Raw genomic sequence first — 18,334 nt, 5'->3', positions numbered from 1 at the left:
AACTTCATCATTATATTTTTCCTCTCTCGGTGCTCTCAGGTCCCAGCTTAATGAAAGACAAGAAATAACGAGGCATTTCTTGGGAAAGCCAGTTCTCATGTTTGCTTTGCCTATGAAAGCTTATCCCAGAATGTTGGCTCAGCATTTGAGTCTGGAGATGGGCAGAGGGGCTCACGGCACACTTCTGAAGTGCTCCAGTGCTAACCGAGCCTCAAACATCCTGTGATCTAACGTGGCTCATAAGTTCCTTGTTCCCTCTTTCTACGCTCAGTGGCGTTTTATCCAGGCTGCTCTGCGAACTCTGCAGCCAGCTCTTCTCAACACCTGCTGGAAATGAAAGGAAGCAATTGACTTTTCCACGAGTCAAACTGCCGTCTGTTAAGGGTGCTCCTACCCGCTTTAAACCTGCTTAGGAGGCCAGTCTCCTGCTTCCTGCTTTCTTCCCCAAGCTTAACTGGAGGCATTAACTAAACTACGAGGCTTCATGACTTCAATCTGATAGGCTGCCAGGACAGAACAGAGAGAGAGCAAGAAAGTGAACACACAGCAGGAAAGTGGACAGAGTCCAAGTGTGAGAACACTTCCCCAGTTGGCTGGACCATTCAAATCCAGCAGAAATAGATTGTAATCATCATAAGAACAATTGCCATTGTCATATTCCAAACTATGCATGACAACACTACCTTTTTGCTATAAACTCTCTGTTGGCCACACTGTAGCTAGGAAATCATCTCTAAATTTGTTCCTTCACTGCAGTTGACCTCTGCAAAGAGAGGGGCATCTACCAAGGCAGCTCAGCCTGTGAAGCAACAGGATCCCCTGGGGACAGAAGAGAGCATCACCCAACATCCAAGTGCCCTCTGAGGTCCCTTTGGCTTGGGTTCTACACTATAAAATCCTCTAACCACCCTACTCTGTTTTTTTCTTTTTTCTTTCTTTTTTCATTTTCTAAAACACTAAGAGGGTGGGGAGAGCAGCATTATAATTGAGACTTCCAAAGGGCATAAATATTTCATTACAATAAGACAAGTCACAATTCATTTGTCTCATTCGCTCATTATAGCTATGAATGTCAATGCACCTCATTTTTTTTCATTTTGGAAACAAAGAATTCAACCTGTTAAATGCCTAAAGCATGGCCATGACCTCCATATGGATAAAAAGAAGTTAAATATCCTTATAGCAGGGGTTCTATGAGGATCATATACATTCTGCTTTTTCAATAAAACTTGTTAATATGGCCTGAGAGAAGGCATTCTGAATTTGTAAAATATTTAATATTGGCAGACTGTTTCTAAAGAATAATATGTCTAGAACTAAACGAATGGAAGATTACCTAATGAAATTTCTGGCTTTTTTGAACAGATATGATTTCCCACCAGCACATCCGTTGTCTAGAATGTAAATATTTACTTGTAATGTACTTAAGGAAGCATACAACATTTATTGACACTACATACTCAACAAATACACAGTTAGAGATAGCATCAAGAAAAACTCCAGGTTGGTCTCCATGCAATAATTTAAAAACCTGACTCAGGGTCAGTGTCAACAAACCTTCTCAGCCCACATTTATTGTAAGGACTGAGCTAAGACTGGAGAGGCAAAGAGTTATATAAGATAAGTCTCTCCAAAATAGTTTGTAACGTAATCTAAGACTTCCACAAAAACACACTGCATTAGTCAGGGTTCTCCAGAGAAACAGAGCTAACATGATATATAGAAAAACAAATAAATAAATATACATAGAGAGATTTATTATAATATATTATCTATATAGGATATATTACCTTGAATATTATCTACTATGTAAAATTATTACATAATTATACATTTTATAATTATAATACTATAATAATATAACTGTTAGATATTTATTAATAACATATGTAATTATACGTGTGTGTGTGTGTATATATATAAAGAGATTTAGTATAAGAAATTGGCTCACATGATTATGGAGGCTGAGAAGTCCCACCATCTATAATCAACAAAGTGGAAATCCAGAAGAGCCAGAGGTATATTTCCAGATAGAGGCCGAAGTTCTGAGAAACTTGTATAAGTCCCAGTCCAAGAGCAGAAGAAGACCTATATTCACCTATATTCCAGCTCAAGCAGTCAGACAGAGAGCAAGTGAATTCTCTCTCGCTTAGCCTTTTCGTTCTATTTAAGCCCTCAACTGATTGAATGAGGTCCACCCGTCTTGGAGAGTTCAATCTGCTTAACTCAGTCTACAGATTCAAGTACTAATCTCAGGTAGAATCACTCTCACAGACACACTCAAAAATGTTTAACCAACTATCCAGGCTCCTCAGGGCCCAGCCAAGCTGACCCACAAAATTAACCAACACAAGTTCACCCCTTGTCAACTTGACACCCATACACATATTCTTAAACCATACTTAATTTCCAAATAAAAACAATAACAAGGTCATAATTCCACCTAACGTGATACAACGACCTGCATACAACTAAAAACACACTAACTTCTTCCCCAGAAGAGGAGGTAAAATCCTTAAGAGATAGTCAATCTTCTCCTTGATATCTCATAACTTAATTGTAAATGTAAAATTAACAATGCTTAAACACTATGACATAAAATCAATGTATCTTATGTTACATGATATTGGGATAGGGGAGGAAAGAAAGCAAAAATATTGCGAATACATTTGTGTGCGACACGTGTGTATTTTTAACATACATAGTGGAACCACCTTCTTCCATCACTCACTTCATGTTCCCTCTGCCTCCCGCAAAGCATCTCAGGTGGTCATGGTTCAACAACTGGTGAGGTGACCTAAACCTTCATTCCTGAAGGGCCAGGGTTGTTGTAGTTTTCTACTGACCTTACTCACAGGGCATGGTGTTGCTAAGAACTGCCCTAAGGGATCTACTGTACTCTTCCTTACAGGCGTGTGGAGCAGTGCTCCAATTTCCCCTGGTAGTCAAGGGCAGTCACCCTAGCCAGCACACTAACTCCCTTCTTTGCTTGTTGATTCAAAGGAAAGAGGAGCCCAAAGTGGCTGGGTAGCACTCTTAACTTCTTGTTCAGTAGAATCTTTCTGGTGTCTCCTGGTGGAAGCATTCCTCCCTCTGGAACTAAGACTTCTAGGCCAGTCTTCAGCAGAGCAGAAAGTTGAGGACACGGAAAGCAAAAATTTTCCTACTGGTTGACAAGGGGTAACAGGGAATGGTGTCACTCCCATTTCTACTCCTTGATTCTTGGAGCCCGGGAATCTTGTCTACAAGAGAAAGAGCACCATATATTGGATGCTGATTCAGAGCATACACAGCCTTCTGGAAAACCTTGCCCGGACCTACAAGATATTGCCACCTAGCTGACACTGTAACTAAGTCTTCAAAAGGCCACCCCGCAGTTCTATCAAGCCAGCTGTTTCAGAATTGAGGGAAACATAAGACCAGTGGATTCCACAAGCATGGGCCCATTGCTGTGCTTCCTTGGCTGTGAAGTGAGTTTCATGATTGGAAGCAGTGCTGTGTGGAATGCCATGATGAGGGATAAGAAATTCTGTAAGACCACAGATGGCAATTTAGCAGAAGCACTGAGTTCAGGGGTGGCAAATCGATATTCAGGGTGTCTACTCCAGTAAGAACAAAACACTGGCCCTTCCATGGTGGAAGGGCCTAATGTAATCAGTCTGCCACCAGGTAGCCGGCTGATCGCCCCAGGGAATGGTGCCGTGTGGGGATTCAGTGTTGGTCTCTGCTGCTGATAGATTACACACTCAGCAGTGCCTGTAGCCAGCTAGGCCTTCCTGAGTGGAAGTCCCTGTGGCTGAGCCCACGCATCACCTCAGCCCTGCCACGATGGCCACCTTGCTCATGAGCCCATTGGGTGATGACACGGATGAATGAGGGAAAAGGCTGACAGGTATCTATAGAATGGGCCATCTATCTACTCTATTATTAAAATCATCCTCTACTAAGTTCACCATTTGGGGAACACTCACATGAAACACTAATATCTTCACGTGTGTTGCCCATTCACAGAGGTCTATCCACCTACCTTTTCCCCAAACCTCATTATTACCAATTTTCCAATCATGTCCCTTTCAAATCCCTGACCACCCAGCCAGATAACTGGCCATGAATCAGCATGTAATCACACATCTGGCCATTCCCTAGGGTTCCTTAGGATCTTGGAGAATGACAATGTATGATCATAATCTTAAATACGTGGTGACTCCAATTATAACTGCCCTACTTGATGTGGTTTTATATCTTGACCCAATTAACACATTCCCCTGGTGCCAGAAGGAAGATCAAAACTGGGGGCATCACACTTCCTGATTTCAAACTGTATTACAAAACTATAGTAATCAAAACTAAAAAGTTTCTGCATAGCAACAGAAAAATAAACAAAATGAAAGAGGAACTTATACAATGGGAGAAAGTATTTGCAAACCACATACATAATAAGGCGATATTATCCAAAATATAAAAAGAATTCATACAACTCAAGAGCAAAAAGCAAATAATCCAGTTTAAAAATGGGCAAAGGATCTGAACAGACATTTTTCTAAAGAAGACATACAAATGGCCAACAGGTAGAAGAAAAGGTGCTCAGCATCACTAACCATCAGGGACATGCAAATGAAAACCATGAGATATCACTTCACACCTATCAGAATGGCTATTATCAAAAAGACAAGTAACAAGCACTGATGAGGATGTGGAGAAAGAGGAACCTTCATGCACTGCTGGTGAGAAGGTAAATTGGTGCACCCACTATGGAAAATAGTATGGAGATTTCTCAAAAAATTAAAAATAGAACTACCATATGATCTAACAATTCCACTTCTTGGTCTATATCCAAAGAAACGAAATCACTATCTCGAAGAGATATATGTACTCCCATGTTCATTGGAGCATGATTTACAATACCCAATCAACCTTAGAGTCCACTGATGGATGAGTGGATAAAGAAGTTGTGGTACATATATACAATGGAATACTATTCAGCTATTTAAAAAAGAAGGAAATCCTACCATTTGCAACAACATAGCTGAAGCTTGAAGGCCTTATGCTAAGTGGAATAAGTCAGACAGAGAAATACTATATGATCTCACTTACATGTGGAATCTGAAAAACTGAACTCATACAGAGAACAAATTGGTTGTTGCCAGGTGTGGGAGTGTGGGAAATGGGTAAAGGGGGTCAAAGGGTACACAGTTCCGATTATAAGATGAGTAATTTCTGGGGTTTAATACAGAGCATGGTGACTAGGGTTAACAATACAGTATTGTATATTTGAAAATTACTGAGAGAGTAGATTTTAAGTTTTCATTACCAACAACAAAAATTATATCTATGTGAGGTGATGGATTAACTAAACTTATTGTGGTAATTGTTTTGCAATATACACATATATCATATCAATTAATGTACACCTTAAACTTACAAATGTCATATGTCAATTATGTCTCAATAAAGCTGAGGGGGGGAAAAGAAAGAAAGAAATTACCTACGTGTCCAAAAACGAGGAATCAACCAAGTAAATTATGGTATGCCCGTACAGTGTTAAAACATCATTAGCCATTAAAAAAGATATTATACAAAAATATTTAGTGAAACACATGTTTATAAATGTTGTTATACCAAAAAAGCAGAATACAAAACCTACATGTGTAGAATTACCATTTTCATGTCAATGTTTATCATATGTTTATGTCTATATCTATGTAAAATATTTAAACATATTACTCTGATACAAAAAGTTACCTGAAATAACAGTGGTGAACGCTGGAACATAAACTTAAGATAACACAACTAGTAAATAATGGACCTTAAATTCAAACTCACAGCTATCAGATTTAAAAATCTGTAATGTATACGGAATGTACTGATTTTGAACATGAGAGCATGTAATAGGAAGATCTATTCAAGTGGCTTGTTTAGTCATGGGAAAGGTTATCAGCAGAATCAGACCAAAGGCAGAAAAAGACAACAAGAATTTCATGCCAATATTCACTCCAAACACTTGTTGAAAATATCTAATAGCTCTTTAATGTCCATTATTCGACTCTCATAAAAACTAAGTTGTACTCTTTTATTGGACTATTATTTGTAAGTGTGAGCAAGTTATTTTTGAAGTTAAATTCCTAGTTTAAAAATATATTTTCACTTACAGATGCTAGAAAAATTACTAATTTGCTCTCCAATGCTCTGTTCTGTTCTTTTGAAAAATATTTACCATGTTGGAGTTCATTTGAATGATAGTCTGAAAAGATTGCATGGTATGGAAAATAATTTCCTCCAAAGAATTTGGGTCAGTAATTTCTCTTGAAATTCGATAACCCAGCATGACATTCAAGACTCAAATTGACACCAGCTTGTTCAAACTCAGATTTTCCAAAGCAAAATGTGACATTGTATCAATCTTTTTTCCATCTGTATTATATGTAAAATGTAAAATCACCAGTTACATCAAATTCATCTTGAATTCACAGACTACCGATTTGTTGTGTTGAATTCATTGGACTTCGTTTTGATGAACTAGCTCTTGCTACATCAGTATAAAGCTGCCCAAGCTTGAACTGCCGGCATCAAACAGAGTTTTCTTAGTCTGCCTCATTTGCCTGACTCCTGTAAGATCTACCCACACCTTTTTATTATCAGATTAAATGTCACAGGAAATGCATCATTTCAACTTAAACAACCAGGAGCTATTATTATTCTTTTCCTAGCAAGAGAAATGTGACCTCTTATCCACAAGTTTCATATCCCAAAGTGAAGCTGGATACCATTTAATTCACAACTAAATGACCTTCCTTAGTGGAGAGTGCAACAAACGCTTTCATCAGCTACCTGAATGTAAAGCCCAGAAAAGAGGCTTTAGAATGAGAGAAAGAAAAAACAGCTTTTCTCCACGTTTGGTGCAGATCTTGTGATTTGGTAACACCTTGCGGCTGGGGGCAGAGAGAAGGAAGTGGTGGCTGTAATTATATTTATAACTGTTACCATGTGCAAGATACTTGTGTACATTATATTGTTTGCTACTCCCCAAACCCACCAAGGTAACATTATAATTCTTAATTTATACACAAATAAACACTGAGGCTCAAGAGATTAAATAATTTGTTGAAATTCATTCAGTAAGTGACAGGGCAAGGGTTCCAGTCCTCGCCAGACTCCGTATCCATGCTCTTTCCACTACTTTATTCTGTCTCTTTAAATACATCTACTTCTTGGAGACTTCCCTGGCAGTCCAGGGGTTAAGACTCCGTGCGTCCACTGCAGGGGTCATGGGTTCGATCCCTGGTGGGGGAATGAAGATCCCCTCATGCCACAGTGTGGCCAAATTAATTAATTAATTAATTAAATACATCTGCTTCTTGCCCCCTATCTTCCCTATGTCCCCAAGATATGAATTGACAAAGACCCATTTCCTGGTAGCTGCACAAAGGTAAGAACAGCCTTAACAAGATAATCCAAATTCAGAATCTAACCATTACAGTATCATGAATTTCAGAACCTGAAGCAGGGAGCTTCATACCAAGTTAAGCAGTCCCGTTTTTCAGTAATAAAACTAATTAATTCTCATAAATATATTAGGCTCTCAGATACTATTTTTTAAGTCCAAAGAGAAACATATTACAGTTTTATGAGAAATCCTGAATCTTGAGTTAATTGGACTTGACAAAAATTGATAAAGTTTTACTAGGGACTGTGAAATTAGACTCTAAACCAAATGAAAAAAATATATAAAAGCTGGGGCAAAATTTGTTTTATTTACTGTAAATTCCCAGTATGTAACATTTTAATAATAATTACTCAATAAATATTTGTTAAATATTTTCCCTTACACTAAACCTTTATAGCTTTTAGAGATTTTGTTTTATAGTGTTCTAAAGTAAATGATTTCTTTTGGAAGAAACTATTACTGGCTGGAAAGAAGATTAGTTCAGGACTTTTTCAGGAGACCTCGTCATAAGGAATAGTTTAATTTTAAGGTCCCATTATAAAGATACCACTGAAATCAATAGGTCTCTGATGACAATAATTAGAACCTACCCAGAAGCTTCAGTTGAATATTCAGAAATGTTATAGCCAGCTATGTAAAAATACAGCACCTTTTCTATTATAAGACACCATCGGGTTTCCCTGGTGGCGCAGTGGTTGAGAGTCTGCCTGCCAATGCAGGGGACACGGGTTTGAGCCCTGGTCTGGGAGGATCCCACATGCCGCGGAGCAACTAGGCCCGTGAGCCACAACTGCTGAGCCTGCGCGTCTGGAGCCTGTGCTCCGCAACAAGAGAGGCCGCGACAGTGAGAGGCCAGCGCACGGCGATGAAGAGTGGCCCCCACTCGCCGCAACTGGAGAAAGCCCTCGCACAGAAACAAAGACCCAACACAGCCAAAAATAAATAAATAAAATTAAAAATAAAAAAAGACACCATCAACAGCAATGAACACCATTGATTTAATAATAGTCCTTTATGCAAAAAAATGATTTATTAATTGTAGCTAAAAAGGAAAAAAATCGTATTACCCAACCATAGAATATTCATAAAACATAAAACTTTATTCATAAATATCACAGAGCTTAAATCTAAGGTGTCTTCATAATGTATCTTTAAAAATACTTCTGAATGATTTTTAGCCATTGCAAGTTAGGCAAAGAATAATGGTTGCATGTAGTTTTTCATAATATAGGATTGGAATCTTGACCTCCTAGTATCATTAGGACAACCATTAGGGCATTAGTGTCTTTAGGACAGCCATTAAAATTCTAAATCTTATAAAATACAGCAAGACTATCATATCCAGTATTGGTGAGCAAGACAATCAGATTAGCCTCTCAACCCCACAGAAGTAAAATGTTGGACAAAATTTGAAAAAAAAAAAAAGCATTAAAGAACTAAAAAGAGATTTAGGGTTAACTGAGCCAAGATACAGGACAATAAGGAAATCTAGAAAAAGGGAATTTACATTCTGGGGGACTTTTGTTCTAGAGGCATTTGCCAGTCCTAAAGAGTTGACCAAACCTAGGGGTAGGACAGGAATAAAGATGCAGACATAGAGAATGGACTTGAGGACATGGGGAAGGGGAAGGGGAAGCTGGGACGAAGTGAGAGAGTAGCATGGACATATATACACTACCAAATGTAAAATAGATAGCTAGTGGGAAGCAGCCGCATAGCACAGGGAGCTCAGCTCAGTGCTTTGTGACCACCTAGAGGGGCGGGATAGGGAGGGTGGGAGGGAGATGCAAGAGGGAGGAGATATGGGGATATATGTATATGCATGGCTGATTCACTTTGTTATAAAGCAGAAACTAACACACCATTGTAAAGCAATTATACTCCAATAAAGATGTTAAAAAAAAAAAAAAAAAGAGTTGACCAAGACATTGAGGAGTATTCAAATCTAGGACCCAATAAAAATAAGGGAACCCAAGTGAGGCAGAATTCACCTCAAATTTCCCTCTTTTCTGGAATTGATCACCTTTAAATAAGTAGCATTTTAAATAAGGAATTTGCAAACCTGCGTCCACTGTTTGATTCATACTCATGGTTATTTTCAACTAAAACATTTCAAAATATTAAAAGATAATCTCTAGTAGCTCTTTTGGGATTCTCAATATGTGTTAGCCAGTTAGTAATTCTATTTCCTAGTGCTAAAAAGTCATTTGCTGACTTAATTTATACTCAGTACGAGATGTGGTATACACTAATAAATACTTTCTGCTTATATCATGATGCCAAAAATGGAAAATGAGATAACCAATTATACTAGATTTTCTTCTGATGCATATTTCAATAAATGTGTTAGCATATTTATGAATTTCAAAAATATATTATGCCAGTAAAACTTTTTGCCAAAACACTTTGTATAATACAATTGAAATCTGCAAAAACAGTTTATCTTAAACTCTTGACTGCATTTTGATCTATTACAACTTTTCCACAGTGTATATGTTAAATTTTTTTGCTAGGCAAATAGTCTCCAGAGTTTGATATTGATCAAAGATAAAACCTGGTAGATAAATTATTTCAGTGACTTCAAACATCAAGCTAAGATTTCAGATTGGGTGCGTAAAAACCTCTGAGCTGACATCTTTCTGAAATCAACCAAAAGCAAGGAGATCAAGAAAGCAAAATGGAAATTCCATCTTAACTGATACTAATAAATACCCTTGACTTCCAACTTCAAAATAAATAAAGAAGGGCTACTGAGTGGAGTGCACATTGGACCAAGGTGATGGAAAAAGGAAAAAGGAGACAAGCTGCTCACCACTGAAGAGTTCACGTAGAGAGAGGAAGATCAAAACCAAGAAACCTAGTTTGGACCACCTACAGCAGAAGGGAACTTGTAACAACCATTACAAGAGCTTTCTGCTACCTTGTTGGAAAATGAATTGGCAGGGGGAGAAAAAGATAGCTGAAGAAATAGACACATTCTTTGTAATTACCATAGGGAGACAGAGAAGAAGCCATGAGTAGATAACTACACCCACCACCCCAGTGTTTGTCAAGGACACACATACATATACGCACACACACACACACTTTTTCATCTGATAGAGCTCCACTGAGAACCAGGGAGATTTCCTGCTAGCCCAGAATGTTTGGTTCCTCTTCTACACCATCTATTCTATGGTAGCTGACTGAAAAGAACTCCAGTCATTAAAAAGCAATAATTAATTGATAATAATAGCCAGCCCTAGGGACAAGCAAAAAAAAAAAATCAGACAAAAAGGCCACTGTCATTTAAGTATGTTTGAGAAGAATAAGATCAACGAAACTATAAGATTCATTATTATATCAATATTTGTTTCAAAGCTACCATAAATAAAAGTCCATGGTAGTCTCTCAGAGAGACCCATGGACCAAGCCCAGAACCAGCCTATGAATACATGGAAACTAACCTTCTGATAGAGGTGACATTGACAGTATGTGGGTGAGAGAGGAATTAATAAATGTATGCAAACAATTTTACAGAAGAAAAATGAAATCAGAATCTTATATCATCTTCCATACAAAATCAATGCCAGATGAATTAGAGATTTAAATGTGAATGTCAAAGTTACAAAATCTTTCAGAAGAAAAAGCAAAATATCTCTCTTACCTAGCAGTTAAGAAGAAATTTTTCAAGCAAGACAAAGAATTGCAAACATTAAAGGAAAAGATTGATACATGTTTTCATTAAAATTAAATGTTTATCAAAAACACCATAGCAAGAGTGACTATACAACCTACAAGCTTTGAGAAGTTAAATGTACCATAATAACTGACAAAAGATTAGTGAAGACATAGACAATGCCTTCAAGTCAATGTGAAAATTGAAATTAAACCAGTAGAAAATTGGGGGGGAAATTTAAGTATTGGCAACTCTAGCCACTTAAATGAAGAGAAAATAAAAATGGAAATAAGCAGTTGAAAGGTGCTCACCTCTCAACAAACAAGGAAATGCAAATTAGAACCAAAGTGAGACAACATTTTACTCTGACTACAGTAACAAAAATTTTAAAATCTGACAAATATCAGTGCCGGCAAGACCGTAAGACCCTGAGAACTGGCATGCACTGCTGATGAGAATGTAAGCAGACACAACCCCTTTGGAAAACGATTTCACATTCTCTGAAGCTATTCACACATACAGTCAAGCAATCTCAAACTCAGGCACATACCCCAAAGCAATGGTTCAATCTTTCTTGCTGACATGGTCCTTAATATCTTTGAAAATGCTAAACTTTCTTGCCCATTTTTAAAATGACTACCATCATTAATCAGAAGTTCTTGTAGTTCCAAAGGATGTAATTCCCAATTTAATGTAAATATAGCATTATTAAATAAAACAGTTATATCTGTCTTTTTAAATGTGTCTAAGGAATAAGAATATAATAATACATTTTTTACCGACCACCATTTATTTTAAATACATAATCAAGCTTTTCTTTAACATTCAGAAATTAACATCTGTCCTTTTTCTCCTTGAACTCACATCTCTATTTCGTCTCCCTCAAATAATTTTATCTTAAACGAATATATTTTATATTTGGAAGTCTATCAGTAAAAATATCATACAATTTAGAACATAAGAAAATAGTAAAGACAAAACATTAGTAAGTAAAAAGTAAACAAAAAGGAAAAATAAGAAGACTCTGTTTCCAGGAAGACAGAGTAGATATACTTCTTATTCCTCCCAATGAGTACAACTAAAAACACTGAATATTGTATATATATATATATACACACACACATATGAATCCTGGATATTATATACAACAAACATAAGAAAATTCTGAAGATTAGAAAGGAGAAAGAAGACTGTCTAGTGACCATAAGAGCCGGGGAATGACACAGTGATAAGTTCCTTGGAGCATCTTTTTGTCATATATCCCAGACCTGTAGCCAAAGAAACTAGCAAACTGAAAATAACAACAGGCACGTAAAAAGAAACTCCAACAAAAGCCTCTCTAGCCCAAGGAAGCAGGAAAGGGGCAGCTTAGCCAGACAGAAGACTTTTAGAAAATAACTTCTCTACTCCATTTTCCTCTACATCAAAGAAAATAAAAAAGCATAGCTCCACCTCAATCACGCCAGCAAAGTCCTGCACCTCCACCCTTGTAAGACTATAATAAGTTACCCCAATCCCCTCCCTTCCGTGGTTTGGCCATGGTTTCAGAGATGGCCAAGTAATGAGCCAAGTGTTTCATCTCTGCCGGCTAGTAACAAGCCTACCCCCGCAGTGTCAGTGGAGACCACATGGAGAACGGCAACTCCCAAACTCCCTATACCACCAAGCAATAACGAGGCCCTCCCAACTGTGTGTCAGCAGAGCACACTTTTTTAGAAACTTGTACTTTGATTTCCAACTGGCAGTAGCAAGGTTGATCTTCTCTGGCTAGAGTGGTATCACATAAATCCAGCTAAAATAGGTTTAAATAAGATATGTCTCACAATATAATACAAAAATGTCCAGGTATCAAATCAAAAGAGACTTCTTACACCAAGAAACAGGAAGATTTAAAACAATTTTAAAAAGAAGTCAATAGATGCCAAACCCCAATATGACAAAGTTGTTAGAATTATCTGACAAAGATTTTAAAGCAGTCATGATTAGAATACTTCAGTAAGGAATTACAGAAACAAATGAAAAAATAGAAAACCTCAGCAAAGAAATGTAGTCTCAGCAAAGAAATAAAATATAGGAGTGACATCGGCATCATAGTGGAGTGAGATGTTCCCTTTTCCTCTCCACTTCACTCTACAAGTAAAGCACCCACAACTCAGAAAGCGCCTCTGCCCAGTGTACCAGGACACAGGAGAATCCCACGCATCTGCACATCTACAGGTGGGTGTACTAGAAGACACAAAGGAAGCAGAGCCAGGGAAGCAACGGACAATGCCTGCAATCTCGGCCCCCAGCCGCAACAGCCGAAAGCCCACAGACCCAGAGAACCTGGTAGCATCAGGGAAGGAGGCTCACATACCAGCCTTGTGGCAGCAGCTGTACCCATAGCACAGGCAACCTGGCAGCAGTGGCAGCAGAGCATGGGACCCCATCCCTCCAGCTTCAAAGGCACCCGCAATTCCGGCCGCAGTGAGGCCCAAGAATCGGGCACCACCAGACATGGCAGAGGTGCATGATCCCAGACCCTCCTGCACCCCTTCCCTCCCCCAACAGCTGCAGAGCTTGCAAAGCAGGTGCACAGCAGAAACACCATCCTAGTGCCCCAAGCAGCAACACTTGCGGCAGCAAGACACCAGCAACCCTGGAGGCACAAGCACTGAACACGGGGCACTGGGTGACACCTCTAACGAGGCAGTGGAAGGTGGAAAGTGCCGACTCTCAAGTAGAAGCAGAGGCAGCTCAGTTAAGAGAAATCAGAAACTGGTGCTATAGCACCACCTACTGGAAATAAGCGACTGTAATGTCTAACCCGCTGAATCCTTATTTTAAAAAGAAAAAAAAAATCTTTACCTTCAAATTCACCCCTTCAAATGCACCAGCAGGTGAACAAATGATCAAGCACCACGAGGAACCACAGTAACACTGTACTGCCCCCCACACACACACGCACACACACACACACACACCACACACACAGACACACACACACACACACACGCACACACAGACACACACACAGACACACACACACAGACACACACACATGCACACACACACACCACACACACACACAGACACACACACGCACACACACACACAGACACACACACACACACAAAGATAATTCTTCAGAAACCGAACTTAAAGTTACAGAATATTACAGTCTAACTTACAGAGAATTCAAAATTGCTGTCATGGAAAAACTCAGAAAGGCAGTTCAGTGAGCTCAGGAATAAAAATTAATGGACAGAAGTGACCAGAAGGAATCCTTTACCAAAGAAATTGAAACTTTAAAAAAGAGTTAAAGAGAAAATCTGGAGCTGAAACTCATAAACAAGCTGAAGAGTACATTCAAAAACACCGAAAATAAAGCAAACCTTCTGGAAGAGAGAATTAGTGATCTCAAAGATCGGAATCTAGAAATGATGCAAATAGAAGAGGAAAAAGAATTAAGATACTCTTAAAATAAGGAAATCTATGAGAACTATTTGATTCTTTTAGGAAGGGCAATATTAGGGTTATGGTTCCCCAGAAGAAGAAGAGAGGGAGAAGGGAGCAGAGAGTTTATTTAAAGAAATAATAGCTGAGAACTTCCAGAGCCTGGGGAAGGAACCAGATATAGAGGTCCATGAAGCTAAGAGGACACCTTGTTAGCTCAGAGAAAAAAGACCTTCTCCAAGACACCTTATATTAAAATTGTCACAAATCAATGACAAAGAAAGAATTTTAAAGGCAGCCAGGGGAGAAAAATGATGGTAACCTACAAAGGAACCCCCATTTGTATATCATCAGATTTCTCAGCAGAAACACTACAGGCCGGGGAGGAGTGGAATAACATTCTCAAAGTGCTGAAAGAAAAACTGGCAGCCATGAATACTCTAGCCAGCAAAGTTATCATTCTGATATGAAGGAGAAATAAAGGCTTTCCCAAACAAACAAAAGCTGAAGGAGTTCATCACCACTAGACATGCTTTACAAGAAATGCTGAAAGGAGCTCTTCTACCAGAATCAAAAATGCAGAAGTACACAAAACTTTGACTGGATACCCCAGCTGTGGCATCTGACACCAGGAAGTCTAACCTCCTTAGCTGCTTAGCTGGTTTGAAAACCAGTGGGACCCACCAGAGGGCTGTAAGAAACCAATGCTCCACTCTTGAAGAGCACACGCACACGCTTGCTTACTCCTGGGAACCAGGCATGGGAAGCAGGTTGGACACGGGCTGGGGCTCTGGCCAGTTTCCTGTAAGCACCACAGTGCGCACCCCAGCACACACTGGGTGCCTGCACCAGCCCCTTGCGCTCCAGCACTGCTTTCCGCTGGGGCAAAGATACCTCTGCCGGGGAAGGACTGCACACATGGAGGGAGCAGAGGCAGCTCACACATCACCTGCCTCGGGACACGATGAAGGCAGCTGTCACCAGGGCACCACGTTACCACGAGGAGGCAGTGGATTGGGAACTGCCTGGAAGCTTTCTGATTGGAAGCTCTGACTGGCTGGCTGGGACAGTCCCATCATGTACCCCAGACCACACCAGGTGACTGCTGGAGCCCTTCATGTCTCTGCTTTCCACTAGGGTGGAAGTTCCCTTGCTGAGGGGAGAGTGCACACTTACAGGGAAAGAAATTAGTTTGGACCCAAGTCCCAGGGCTTCTGCTACTCACCTTGGACCCTGATCCTGACCCCAACAGAGTAGTGATGGCCGTTGAGCAGTGGAGAAGCCCTGGCTCACACCTGGCTCTGGCCCTAGCCCCTCCATCTCCAGCCCTCCTCCCACCAAGGTGATAGCAGCCAACACACCCTGGAAGAAGATGCGGTCCACGCTCACTTTAGATCCAGATCTCCCACCAAAGCTACTGGGCACATACAACCACAAGTGCATAGGGATGCTCCCACACAAGGACACCCCTTCAAGCCTGGGGTAGGTAACGGTATCACTGAATTTCATAGAAACAGAGAAAGTTAAACAAAATGAGAAGATGGAGGAATTTGTTTCAAATGAAAGAACAAGAAAAAATCCTAATAAAATAGAGATAAATAATTTACCAGACAAGGAGTTCAAAGCATTAATAATAAGAATGCTAGCTGAACTTGGGGGAGAAAAATAGATGAATGCAGTGAGGATTTTACCAAGGAACTAGAAAATATTTTAAAAGAACTAGTCAGATCTGAAAAAGAAAATAACTGAATTGAAAAATACAATAGAAGAAATTAACAGCAGAGTTAGTGACACAGAAGAATGCACAAGTAATCTGAAAGATAGAATAATGGAAATCATCCAATCAGAACAGCAAAACAAAAAAAAAACCAAAAAACCAAGTTTCTTAAAACAAGGATAGTTCAAGGGACTAACATTAACATACATAGTACTAACATTCACACTATAGGGGTCCTAGAAGAGGAAGAGAGAGAAAAGGGTAGTAAATGTATTTGATGAACTTATGGCTGAAAACCACCTGAAGGTGAAAAAGAAAACAGATTTCCAGGTCCAGGAAGCACAGAGAGACCCGAACAAGTAGAACCCAAAGAAACCCACTCTAAGACAAACTATAATTAAAATGGCATGATTTAAAGATAAAGAGAGAATTATAAAGGCAGCAAGAGAAAAACAAAGAATCACATACAAGGGAACTCTCATTAGGTTATTAGGTGATTTTTCAGCAGAAACTTTGCAGGTCAGAAAGAAGTGACATGATAAATTTAAAGTTCTGAAAAGGAAAAAAACCTGAAACCTTGGGTACTCTACCCAGCAAGGTTATCACTTAGCATTGAAGGAGAGATAAAGAACTTCTCAGACAAACAAAAGCTAAAAGAGTTCATCAATACTAAGCTGATGCTAAAGGAAGTGTTAAAGGGTCTTCTCTAAGTGGAAAAGCAAAGTTCACCCAAGTCCAGGAAACACAGAGTCCCATACAGGATAAACCCAAGGAGAAACACACTGAGACACACATTAATCAAACTAACAAAAATTAAATTCAAAGAAAATATTTTAAAGCAGCAAGACAAAAGCAAAAAATAACATACAAAGGAATCCCCATAAGGTTATCAGCTGATTTTCAGCAGAAACTCTGCACACCAGAAGGGAGTGGCAGGAACTTAAAGTGATGAAAGAGAAAAACCTGCAACCAAGATTACTCTACCCAACAAGGATCTCATTCAGATTCGATGGAGAAATCAAAAGCTTTTCACAAGCAAAAGCTAAGAGAATTCAGCACCACCAAACCAGCTTTAAAACAAAAGCTAAAGGAACTTCTCTAGGTGGGAAACACAAGAGAAGAAAAAGACCCACAAAAACAAACCCAAAACAATTAAGAAAATGGTAATAGGAACATACATATCGATAATAACCTTGAATGTAAATGGATTAAATGCTCCAAACAAAAGACATAACCTGGCTGAATGGATACAAAAAAAAAGACCCATATACATGCTGTCTACAAGAGACCCACTTCAGACCTAGGGACACATACAGACTGAAAGTGAAAGGATGGAAAAAGATATTCCATGCAAATGGAAATCAAAAGAAAGCTGGAGTAGCAATACTCATATCAGATAAAATAGACTTTAAAATAAAGAGTATTACAAGAGAAAAGGAAGGACACTACATAATGATCAAGGGATCAATCCAAGAAGATATAACAATTATAAATATATATGCACCCAACATAGGAGCACCTCAATACATAAGGCAACTGCTAACAGCTCAAAAAGGGGAAATCGACAGTAACACAATAATAGCAGGGGACTTTAACACCTCACTTACACCAATGGACAGATCATCCAAACAGAAAATTAATAAGGAAACACAAGCTTTAAAAGACACAATAGACCAGATAGATTTAATTGATATTTATAGGACATTCCATCCAAAAACCGCAGATTACACTTTCTTCTCAAGTGCGCACGGAACATTCTCCAGGATACATCACATCTTGGGTTACAAATCAAGTTTCAGTAAATTTAGGAAAATTGAAATCATATCAAGCATCTTTTCTGACCACAATGCTATGAGATTAGAAATCAATTACAGGGAAAAAAACGTAAAAAGCACAAACACATGGAGGCTAAACAATACGTTACTAAATAACCAAGAGATCACTGAAGAAATCAAAGAGGAAATAAACAAATACCTAGAGACAAATGACAATGAAAACACGATGATCCAAAATCTATGGGATGCAGCAAAGGCAGTTCTAAGAGGGAAGTTTGTAGCTATACAAGCCTACCTCAAGAAAC

The sequence above is a fragment of the Balaenoptera musculus genome, chromosome 5, assembly GCF_009873245.2.
Source record: "Balaenoptera musculus isolate JJ_BM4_2016_0621 chromosome 5, mBalMus1.pri.v3, whole genome shotgun sequence".
Classification (NCBI taxonomy): Eukaryota; Metazoa; Chordata; class Mammalia; order Artiodactyla; family Balaenopteridae; genus Balaenoptera; species Balaenoptera musculus.
Note: the sequence above shows the minus strand (reverse complement) of the source record.